The 11,676-nt window shown below is 37.6% G+C and overlaps 1 long non-coding RNA gene across 1 annotated transcript in view; it reads left to right on the top strand.

Annotated features, from left to right (window-relative positions):
• Positions 1-7,298: 7,298 nt before the first annotated feature.
• Positions 7,299-11,676, top strand: part of LOC136009275 (uncharacterized) — a 28,594-nt gene continuing 24,216 nt past the window's right edge. The window contains exon 1 of the long non-coding RNA XR_010610455.1: positions 7,299-7,337. This is a non-coding gene — a long non-coding RNA (uncharacterized LOC136009275). The remainder of the gene's footprint in view (positions 7,338-11,676) is intronic.

Genomic DNA, 11,676 nt, shown 5'->3' with positions numbered 1-11,676 from the left:
ACAGATACATAATGAATCCTGATTTACGATCCTGGCAACTACACTCATTTACAGAAAGAACATGATCTAAGTGTAGATATAACATGTAAGCCCTAATAAGCAAACCATTTGCTAGCATTATCAATGCTATGGGTTTCTACCCTTTTAGCTTTCTACTATGTATACTGTGCAAGTAGTATCATCTGTATCTATGTTCATGACATCTTGTCTGTATTGCTTTCCTCTTTACTTACTCCCTGCATTGTATAAATAAGATTTTATTTAAAATCAAGCCACATCAAGAACACGGGGAACCTGTATTGTGTGACACTATGTACTTCTAGATGGCTTCATCACACTGTCCTGCAGCTTTATTATCCCTAACTGCTTACATGTCTTAGGCTTCCAACTCAGTCTACAGGGCAGCATTTTCAGAATAAGACACTATATAGGAAGACATGGTAAATGGCAGCTGGCTCAACTAGATATTTTTTGTTTGGTATCACAGGGACTCCACTATGTAAGAACTCACAAGACACAAGGAAGTTAATCAGCTGCAGTCTTTGGATTAAACTGAAACTGGACAAAATCTGATTTTCAGCACACGGAAAAATAGCAAGAGTAATTATGTTGAAGAGTAATTATGCCAGATGGAACTATTAGATATACTTTTACACATTTCATTTAATTCAATATAGAGTCAAATACATTTTGGAAAATATTTTTCAGCTTTTTTTTTTTAAGATATCACCGGAAAAATTATGCTCCTTCGTTCTCTATGTCTTACACTTGAAGTTACTGTGCACAGGTTTTAGCCATGTAAAAAAATGAAATATTATACAGGTCAAAATATAAACATATGCCATATGATGATCAAGTCCCGTTCAGAAAATTAGGATATACAGAAAGATAAAGTGAGAATAGTTTTCCGCAGGGAAAAACTTTCACTGAACTATCTGCAGAACACTCAATTAGCCATTTTAAACTTGCCAACTTACTTCTGTGCATCATTCACATAGCAGAGTGTTCAAAATTAGATTCTCTTTCCCCATCTTCTCTATTTAAAACCTTCTTGCCCCATCCTTTTTAGCAATGTGGGAAACAGCATTTATTTCTTCACCTATACAAAGCCTCCCTAAACTAGGAAACAATGAAATGGTCAACCCACTGGAGTCTTTTGTTAGCTCTACACTATTTGGTCCAGATTGACTTGGACGAGAAGGCCAAAGACCTGCCTGGAATCCACATGCTGTGACAGTCATGGTCTCAGCAACATGACAGAGGAGATTCTGTGTAGCCCCAATTACAGCCAAGGTTTTTACAGTATTAGGAGTACAACTGCAGCTAATATAGTCAGCACCAAAACAGTTAATCCTTTTCCAAGGCTACTGGCTTTCAGTTAACATATTTCAAAAGATGCAGGCAGATGGCATTGCTGGCAAAGCTATCGTTTTAGTTTGTCACAAGACAGAGCAGCACCTGGAGAGCATTCAAAAGTTACCGTCAAACAGGATAAATGCAGAGCTTGTATGTCTGACAGAAATAAGTACCTCAACAAATAAAATACTGCACATATTCAAAAGACTTCTGAGGTGTCTCAATCTGTGTGGAAATTTCAAACACAGGAGTTTCCCTTAACAATGTTTTATAAAAACCATTTTATCTTGCCAAGGTCAAACAGGAGGTGTCTGAATTGCACAAATGTAATAAAAACAATTCTGTACCTTTTAAAAAACACACAAAGAGTCTAGGTAACAGGCTCTCATACTTCTCCTATTTTGGTTGCCTAATTATTCAACTGCCTCAACAACAGAAAATTCTTAACAAAGTTATTTCTTTTGTGTTGAAGGAGACATCATAATATGTAATACTTCAAAAGTCATCTGAATTAAGATTTAGCTCTGAGAAATAAAATCCTATCAAAACTTTTGCAGAAATCCATTTATATTGATTACATATATCCTAGGAGTTTCCACACTGCTCCGTTAATTAATTTTCTCACAGATCTGTCTGTACTATACAGAGATTTTCTTACATTTACAAAGATGTGGAGATATTGGATGAGTCTTCACATCTCAATTCCATGATGCAATGTGTATTACTACAAAGTAGGGAAATAAAAACAGAGGTGCAATCAAATAGCAGAGACATCTACCGAGGTACAAAGGTGACGCAAATTCAGATCACTACAAAAATATTCCAGCTCTTTTTGTGCTGCATAAAGCCTTAGGCTTCTTTCTCTGTATCTGATGCATTTGAGAACTATTTTTTGCTGCAGATGTGACACAGCTTTCTTGTTATGAAACAGAAGGCCCCTTAAATCTAATGTGGCAGCATTACTGAGCTATTTACCTCTTTCAAATGGGAGAAGAGAAAAATAAAGACCAGAACAGGCAAAAATTATTAAAAGAAAAAAAAAAGTAAAAGAAAAAGCACACTTAAAAAAAATTAAAATCAGCAGTTTAGAAGGTTTAGAAGAAAAAAAAAAGCAGGATAATAAGGACACTATCCGAATGCTGGGGTCACACACGTGCTAGAGAAGATGCCCTGCATGTCAGGGACAAGATCTGCCTCAAAAAGAACACAAGAAACAATCCTACTGCAGAAATAACCAGACAAATACACAGTCTTCTGCCATTTTCAGTGATTACTTGTTGATGATAGGTGACTGAATTGGTCATTTTTATGCACTGTTTGAAGCAGTAAGAACCAAAGGTACATGATACAGCTTTCCACATTGCACCTGCTTAATTACAAGCTATAGAATCAAAGGGAATAAGTTTGTTGCTTGAGCCCTCAGTCAGCCACATAAGGTGCTCGTGTGCAGCTGTACTACAAGCAGATAAGCACTATTCAACGAATTACTTATTTTTTAAACCATAACCGGAAGAGCTTTTGCACTGTGAGACAGAATCAAGATTACAGATCTTTCTTCATAGAATCCTGTTTCTCACTATGTGCCTTTTTTCTACTTTTTTGAAGCCTTTTGGATCTACACTAACAGAGGCAGAAATAAACGCAACCAAAACACATCCCCTTGATTAGAACTTCTTAATTAAAAAAAAAAAAAAAAGAAAAAAAAAAAAGGATGAAGAGGTGGTTAAATAGTACCTTTTGTCCATTCCACTTTTTCAGACCACAACTATTCCTGCTTCTCACAGAAAATACTGAATCATCTGCAAAGATGCTGAAGATAAAATTTTAAACCAGCTAATCTTGCAAAGGGTAACACATCTGAGATTTAAGGGGACCAGGGTTTAAAGTCTCTACTTGGCCCAATTCAGAAAAGAAAACCAACCTGCCCCTGCAAGCACTCGCTGCACTACTAATTTAAAATTCCTGTCTCTATCAACCATCTTTTAATTTTTCATAACAATTTAAATAACTTCCTTGGAGAGACACACCCTATAATAGTATGGAGGTGAAGTTGCTTACTTAAAATAAGAGCTGACGCCAAGGCAAATAGGGATTTAAATCTCATTTTCTTACATCCCAAAGTATTTCTTAAACACTCGGCTAAATTCTGCTTTGACACCTTTCTTCCTATCTCTCTCTCCCTCCATAATGGACATACAAAACAGAATCATAGAATAGTTAGGGTTGGAAAGCACCTTAAGATCATCTAGCTCCAACCCCCTGCCATAGGCAGGCACACCTCACACTAAACCATCCCACACAAGGCTTCATCCAACCTGGCCTTGAACACTGCCAGGGATGGAGCACTCACAACCTCCCTGGACAACCCATTCCAGTGTCTCACCACCCTAACAGGAAAGAATTTCCTTCTTATATCCAATCTAAACTTCACCTGTTTAAAGTTTTAACCTATTACCCCTTGTCCTGTCACTACAGTCCCTGATGAAGAGTCCCTCCTCAGCATCCCTATATCCCCCCTTCAGATACTGGAAGGCTGCTATTAGGTCTCCATGCAGCCTTCTCTTCTCCAGGCTGAACAGCCCCAACTTTCTCAGCCTATCTTCATATGGGAGGTGCTCCAGTCCCCTGATCATCTTCGTGGCCCTCCTCTGGACTTGTTCCAGCAGTCCCGTGTCCTTTTTATGTTGAGGACACCAGAACTGCACACAATAGTCCAGATGAGGTCTCACAAGAGCAGAGTAGAGGGGCGGGATCACCTCTTTCGACCTGCTGGTCACACTCCTTTTGATGCAGCCCAGGATACGGTTGGCTTTCTGGGCTGCGAGCACACACTGCCGGCTCATATTCATTTTCTCATCGACCAGCACCCCCAAGTCCTTCTCTGCAGGGCCGCTCTGAATCTCTTCTTTGCCCAACCTGTAGCTGTGCCTGGGATTGCTCCAACACAGGTGTAGGACCTTGCACTTGTCATGGCTGAACTTCATACGGTTGGCATCAGCCCACCTTACAAGCGTGTCAAGGTCCCTCTGCATGGCATCCCTTCCCTCCAGCATATCAACTGGACCACACAGCTTGGTGTCATCGGCAAACTTGCTGAGGGTGCACTCAATCCCACTGTCTATGTCAGCGATGAAGATGTTTAACAAGACCGATCCCTGAGGGACACCACTCATTACCTGTCTCCAGCTGGACATCGAGCCATTGACCACAACTCTTTGTGTGCGGCCATCCAGCCAGTTCTTAATCCACCATATGGTCCATCCATCAAATTGATATCTCTCCAATTTAGAGAGAAGGATGTTGTGTGGGACAGTGTCAAACGCTTTGCACAAGTCCAGGTAGATGACATCAACTGCTTTACCCTTGTCCATCAATTCTGTAGCCCATCAGAAGCAATGGCAGTACCTCAAAAGAACTAACTCTGACTAATCAGAATTTTCCACTCCTTGTATCACATGCACCTGTGTTTGCCTGCATAGTTATTAGATTCCCATAAATAAATAAAAATACTATTTTTGCATGTGCATGAACTTATCAAAGGGATATAAGTAAACTTGATGTCATCCTTGCAAGAAAACAATGTGTACAAGTGCAAAATAAGGAAAATTTAATTTCTCTGTGTCCTGTCCTCTTCCCCTAATATATGTGCATTAAAACACATACCAGCAATGCAGGTAGTATAAACACACAAGGAACATCACAGCACAACCTGACTGATAAAACAAAACTGACTTAGGAAAAAACCTACCTAAAATTAAATTTTGTACTCCACATTTAGTCTCTGCAATAAAGCTGTATCAACCTCAGAGCTGTGTTATTATCACCATTCATTTATCCCATTTGATGTGTTTTGATTTGAAGCAAAGTATGCGGAATGCATGTACACAAGCCAAAACCAAAATAAGTGCACTGGTCTCAGGTGCAGAATTGATCTACTTTGATATTCAGAAACAGAATATACATAAATATTGCATATTGAAAAGAACACCCTCTGTTATTTCACAGGAGAAGCATTTCATTTTTTGTAATAAATTGCTAATCTGACAGCTTGCAAACAGAGTAATGTTTACAGTATTTTAAGGTTCATCTCGTTTCCTTGTTCTTTTGTGCACTTTGGCAATGAGAGATAATTCATGCTTTCCTTTTTATCCAACTGTAATGGCAGTGCAGTAAATTATATCTGAGTTTATATTAGCCAATCAGAAACCCTGATTAGTTGTAGTCTAATTAAGGAATAATGAATGAGGAAGTGACAAATTTCCTCTTCCTCATTTATTTTTGTAATTAAATTGCATACTGTGCATCAATCAAATAATCTACATTATTAGAATTCGAAACTTTTTTTGTAACCCATGTGTTGCTTTTTTGGCAGGAACATTTATCAGGCTTTATGACCAGCTGTCAAGAAATCATAAGGTACCAGCATTAAGCTATCTATCTGATAAATGTCCTTAAGGAAAGACAGAAAATAATCAGCTGTAGCTGTTGCGAGAATACCAGAACAATGCAGTGCTTCCACTAGATGTAGCAGAGGGTCAGACCTTACTGTTAAGATAATTATTCAGGTTGTCAGCCAACAACTAAGGCCTAGTACTTCTCCCAAGCTCTTAAACTTCTACAGCTTAGTCTGCAGTGTCACTTGTCCTTCTATAAGTTTTGATTTGATAGAATAAAATGAGTACTGCATAAATTAGAGGTGAAAACCTCTATAAAGAAGATGGATAAACACAGCTTTATCTATTATTAAGTTTACAAGCCACAGATAAAACATACTTTAGGGGTTTAAATCTTATGCACAAAATGTGGAGTTAGGAAGTAGTGAAAAAGACAGTTTAGGAATGTTCAAAATACAGGAATTTGCCTTTGAAGGCTTTCAGATTTTCAGAGGAGAACAAAAAACAAACCAACAAACCACACCACAAAACCAAACTAAAATACTATTTTAGCCAAAATGCTCATTTGGAATATCTCCCTGATGTCATATGGTAGGGAGAGTTAAAGATTTATAGTGTCTTTTTCTTCCTTTAATGGGTCTTCTATCTGCTTCTGTTTAGTGTAAAAAATAAGCTGATTCACATAAGTTAATTTATATTACTTACAGTATTAGCTGCTGACTAGTCTCTTACATTACATTAAAAAAAAAAAAGTAAATTAAAGTAAAATGATATAGTGACAGCAGTCATCAGAAAACCACTACTGCTACTGAAATAAGGCCAAATTTTTCTCTTATCCATTCTTTTTAACAAGATACCATGGTACCAAGTTTTTCTTGTTAAATTATATCTGAGGCAGAAATTAAGAGTGTCCTTGTAATTTGGAATGAACTGGACAAGAAAGACCAATATTGTAATTCTAAACTAAGTTCACAGAAGTTTGAAAAGTATTTTCTTTATAGAAGTAAAAAACGTGATGTAAAGCAAATTCCAGGAGAAGGTGTGAGAGGAAGTTTGTTTTTTTTTCTGTCAAGTGTTCTGTCTCACAGTGTATCTAATGAGCTTCTTAACACTCATAACACGGCTAAGTTTATGTTTCTATGGGTATTTAGGTAAGACATAAGCAAGAAATATTTGATAGCTTCCAAACAAAAAGCTTTGCATTTGACATAAAAAGCATCATTTTCTATATGGCATTGCTTCTCATCTAGGTTCAGTCTCTATATGAGAGTGTTCTGGGTTCAGCAGTAGCAGTTATTTTTCTCCTTTTTAGGAGCTAGTGCAGCGCTGTGTTTTGTTGTGGTTTTTTTTTTGGCGTGGGAACAGTGCTGATAACACTGATGTTTTTAGTTGCTGCTCAAATGTTTGGTCTGGCCAAGGACTTTCTGAGGCTCATGCTCTGCCAGGGAGGAGGGAAAGCTGGGAGGAAGCAGAGACAGGACACCTGACCCAAGCTAGACAAAGAGGTATTCCATACCACAAAACGTCATGCCCAGGATGTAACGGGGAGTTGCCGGGAAGGGCCAGAGAACTGCAGGGTTGGACAAGGCATCGGTCAGTGCTTGGCTGGGGGGTGGGGCGAGTTATTGGTCGGCTGGTGTTGAGGTGTTGTATTCTTTCCTCTTGTTATTTCTTTTATAATTATTATTACTGGTGGTAGCAGTAGTGATTTGTGTTATACCTTAGCTACTAAACTGTTCTTATCTCAACCTGTGGGAGTTGCATTCTTTTCAATTCTCCTCTCCGTTCCTCTGGGTGTAGGGGGAGGGCAAGAAGGGGGGGGGGGGGGGGAGTGAGTGGACGGGCTCTGTGGTTTATGGCTGAATTTGTTTAAACCACGACAGAGAGTTTAACTTAAATCCTAAGGAAAGATCTAGACTCTTAGCTCCTATTCAAGAATTAGAATGCAACAGAAGGAAGTTATGGCCCTTAAGTCCTCTTGAGGATCTTCGTTTTCCATTTAAAATACCAAGACATAAACAAGAAACCTAACTGTATCCTCTCAAAGATGATGAAGAGAACAATTACTTAAGTATGTATTCTCACTGCATATTTTCACATAGCAAATAAAATAGGTCACAAATTCCTATGTAGATATTTTGTCATGGTGAAATTCACAATTTCTTCTTTCTAGGAATAGATTCCACTAGTCTATATGCAAAATAGCAACAGAACCAACAATTTCTTTCAGGCCATCTTTTTCACCGCACTGTTTTCAGTTTAAAAATATAAGGACATAGTGGTACAAAAATGCCACAACAAAATGGAAAAACCCCATGGGTTTTTTTGCATTGTAGCTGGCAGACAACCTAATCTACAAAAATGCCACAACAAAATGGAAAAATCCCATGGGTTTTTTTGCATTGTACCTGGCAGACAACTTAATCTACAATTATCAACATCACCACCAACTTTGAAATCTTAAAATGTTAAGCCTTTATGTTTCATTACAAAAATTATTCTGCTGTAAAATTACTACATAATAGTTACAACTATGGTTATGTTTGAATGACAATATTTGCTTTGCTTACAAAAAATGCCCATTTTTCATGTTTTCCCTGGTATTAGTCTGCAGTGTTTGAAAGATAGGTCACTGTATTCAGAATATGAACTAATTCCGAATATTTCTTAGATATGATCAAAACATCAGAAATTTTTGGTACATTTATCACTGGAAATGAGAGCTGAGAAGGAGGGAGCAAGACCTTTGATTCTGGTTTTGCAAATGGTAGGTTTGAATAGCCTTTCAAATTTCACTAAGCCCTATATGCTTAAAGAGGAAAAACACCTGAGAGATGTAAGATTACATGACTTCAAGCTTCCAAACACAGGAATACAACATTGATCCTCAAAAATAATTATACTGTTGATGCAAGAGGAGGGAAAAGTAGGAAAACCTTTTTCTATTAATGCTTCAGGCAACTATCACAAGGGACTTGCGAGTCCTAAATTTGCTGCAACTCTCAGCAAATAAAAATACACAAAGCTTTTCAGACTTTTAAGGCAGTAAACATTTCAAAAGCCATTTTTCACTATTTCACTGTGAGTAGATACCACTAAGCAGCTGGGAAATCTAATTTAGGTTTGAAATCTACTTACAGTTTTGAGATCCTTGACACTATTTCTGGGGGAGTCCTTGTATAATGCTTTTAGAGCAGAATAAAAATATTAGATAATGAGAGCCAAATATATTGTATGGTAACTCATTTATTGTAAGTGCCCATCTTTTCCCCTTATTCCATGTCTAACAGGTCAACACAGCAATATTAATCATATACAATTCTATTTCTAACGTCTGATTTAAGCAACCAACCGCCTCTATAGTATTAGAACTACTTCGGAAATGTAGGGGCTTTGTGTAGGTGGATGAGAAATTAAGTCAAAAGGGTTTTTTAAAAAAATATATTTTTAGGCATTTCATCACTACTTGACAGTGTTGACTGTTGTTGTATTTGTCATTGTCTAGAAGCAGAGAAAGTGGGAAAAAGCAATGTTAACAAGTGGTTTCCATTTGGATTTTTCACTACCAGTGCCTTTCCTTAGAAAACCCTTCCTGAGCTATGTGCAACTCTTCTCTCCTCTTAGCAACAGAAGCTGTTGGAGAACCTTTAGATTCAGCTATGACAGAACTTAATTCACTTGAACATTATTATTTCTTACAGGGATTTCCTCTTTATCAAGGTCGCATGTGTCACTGGTAGCAAACAAAGATGGGTTTTTTTTATTTCCCCAGGTCTTATATCTTTGATCAAGAAAATATAAGGAAACTATTCCTCTGCCCATTCATGTTTTAGCTGTAATATATATTAACTAGGACTGGTTTATGTTAGGAAGATTTAGTGCTAGTGAGGTTTATGACAGTTTTATTGGAAATGTATAACAAGATTAAGTTTTTGCCAGCAGCTGGACCAGTGAGCTGCTGGTCACTGAGTATAAATGGTCACTGAGTTTAAATGCAGTGGTAGGCAAGAAAACCTAGATCATCCCCCAAAATCAGAAGTAAAAATAAATGTAAGAGCATTTTGCTAGCATTTACAAGCACATTCAAAATTTCACTTCTTATCACACTGCTGAATTGCTGCTCCTAAGTAAGGACAATCCTTCAGAATAAATAACAGTGCTGCAGCAATGGAAGAAGAAATTATTATGTTGGTACTTGTAGGGTATTCACAACTAGAAAACATGTCCTTTTTCTCCACTTCCCAATGTAGCTATCAGCCTGAGTCCCTCCTGTGTGATTGCTACAGTCAGTGCAGAAGTATTGATGTTTCCTTCCTGTTGGAAATTGCTTCACCTTTATGTTAGAGACTCAAGCTGAGACGAAAAAACATCAGAAGGCACTTGACTTGCAAATAATCTCTCACAGAAGGTCAGGGTCAGCTAACTTTCCTTACCAAAAAAAAAAGAAAAAAGCAAGAAGCAAGAGGCAGGGAGAGACAGATCTGATTTCTGCTAATGTCCAGCCTGTCTGCTTAGCCAGATGGCCAACTGAATCACAAGAGGAAGGTGTCACAGTCACAGAGAAACCTGAGCCTTTTGTGCTTTATCATACTCTAGCTAAAATAATAATTCAACAGCAGTCAACAGAACCCTAAAGGCTTTGTGTACTGGCATGCCCAGCTTTCCTGTAATCGTTGCAATATCTCGAAGAACAAGGGGTGGCATGAATCGTTATTTAGATGTGATAACATGACCCATACAAACATTAGGGGATAATGGGCAAGTCTGCACTCTGCAAATCGAATCACACCATGATCCATCATTAACCTAACTGAGTTATTGCTTTATTGAAGTAGCCCTGTAGACAAATAGGTCACAGTCTATTTAAAAGCCAAGAGATTTGTTAATGCCCTATGGACTTACATTCTGTTAGAACATTCAGCCTGATAATAATTGAGACTGTAAATATGCTCTTAAAGATAGGTAGGAAAAAAAGGAAAAATTTCAGATTTATACAGGAATAATTTTAGAATGTTCCACTGAAACATTCTTATTTACACATATAGAGAAAGGTATGCTTATGTGTGTCTCAAGTTTTATCTTAAGGAAGAATCATTAATTTCAAATTGCTTTATTCCTCACTAACTTTTATAGTGCAAGACTTTGGGACTGTGTGAAAATTAATAAACTTCCAGTTAATATGAATCAGCACTACATGACAAATTAATATTGCCCTTCAGAATTCAGCTCAGGAGGTTTTCAACATTAAGCCATTTAATTGCTACTTTCGGAACTCTAGATTTTGCACAGACATAAGCTCAGGAGTTAATACCAGTTCTGCACTGTTTCATCTAGATAATAGGACCGAGCTTCAGAATCATTTAAGACAAACCTGTCAAAAGATTTCTCCCTTTTTACTGCACCCTGGCAGCTTTATTTAATTGTGGATGCAAGCAGGAATTGTGGACACCATCCCTCAAGACTGCTAAATCATAAATGAAGGAATTATATTCCTCCTAAGTTTCCTGAAATAAAGTTTAAATCAATATTATTCCCCCCCCAAAAAAAAAATATTGTTACTGATAAGAAGCTTATAGCAATTCTTTGCAAAAAGGTGAATAATAAATGGATTTATTACACAAATCACTGTACATTAACAAACGAGTTTTGCCTGACAAAGGTAATAATGGGCTTAGCAGCTGAGAGGAAGACATTTTCTCCAGGAACTGAATGGGTAATTTGGGAGGAGCATATGCAGGAGAACTTGCTAAGTAGTGGAGAAACTGGTAATCCTGACACCTGAAAGCACTTTTACTTGCTACTAGGAAGCACAGCTGGTTTGCTTCTACCTCCTTCACTTTCACCTTGCAAAATTAAAAAATATCTATGACTGCCTCCTGTATGACTCTGTTATACAGCTGTTCTCAGTATATGCAGTGTTTTAAGG

The sequence above is a fragment of the Lathamus discolor genome, chromosome 2, assembly GCF_037157495.1.
Source record: "Lathamus discolor isolate bLatDis1 chromosome 2, bLatDis1.hap1, whole genome shotgun sequence".
In the NCBI taxonomy this organism is placed as follows: domain Eukaryota; kingdom Metazoa; phylum Chordata; class Aves; order Psittaciformes; family Psittacidae; genus Lathamus; species Lathamus discolor.
This window is presented reverse-complemented; position numbering and strand designations above follow the sequence as displayed.